We start from the raw sequence: 781 nt of genomic DNA, 5'->3' as shown, positions 1-781 counted from the left end.
GTGCCTGACCACTTTCTTAATAGGCACCAGGATAAAGCAGAGCATCAAAAGGTGCTACATTTAAATTAAAAAAAAAAAGCAATCTGCTGAAAAGAAAAGAAAAAAAAGCAAGGAACAGTAATGTCATCAACTAAATTAGGGCAGACAAGGGACTGGAGGTACTTTGTCATCAGTTTCCCAGGTAATCAGGTGAGGAGGGGCCCCATCCCGGGTATAAGCACATAGAACCTCACTCTCATTCTCAGTCTCTGAGAAACACACACACACATACTTCTTACTCCTGCTCCACTGTGTCCTGGGAGCCTAACTAAATGAGAAGACTAGATGAAACATATCAACCTCAAGGCTGGCTACAGGGTGGGCTATTCTGACCCACACTCCTTAGCCAGTGTCTTTATTTTAACATGTTTCCTATCTCATATCATGATAGGGAGTTTTTATCCTATGCTTTAATTCCCCAGCATTTACACTGTATTTCTTAACCTGACCATCTGCATTTTCAAATCAAGATGTTCCAACTCTGAATGACTGCAGGCCAGCCTGCCTAAACTGTTAAGGGAAAAGAAAGGATTTCCCTCTTTCTGAGAAGAGCCCAAGTTGCTATATAAGGTACTTCATAAACATCATCAATAAAAGTCCAACATCTAAGAGTTTTTTCACCAAGTATAATTAATACACAGCACATGGGCATTTCTGAAAGGAAAAAAATGTGTTTTTATTGTTAGGATCTAGCCATATTCATTTTTTGCTAATGAGGAAATTGGTGGGAAAACTACATGTA

This window comes from Bison bison, unplaced genomic scaffold (assembly GCF_000754665.1).
Source record: "Bison bison bison isolate TAMUID 2011002044 unplaced genomic scaffold, Bison_UMD1.0 scf7180017864369, whole genome shotgun sequence".
Lineage (NCBI taxonomy): Eukaryota > Metazoa > Chordata > Mammalia > Artiodactyla > Bovidae > Bison > Bison bison.
The sequence above is the reverse complement of the archived record's forward strand: the minus strand, read 5'-3'. Positions refer to the sequence as shown.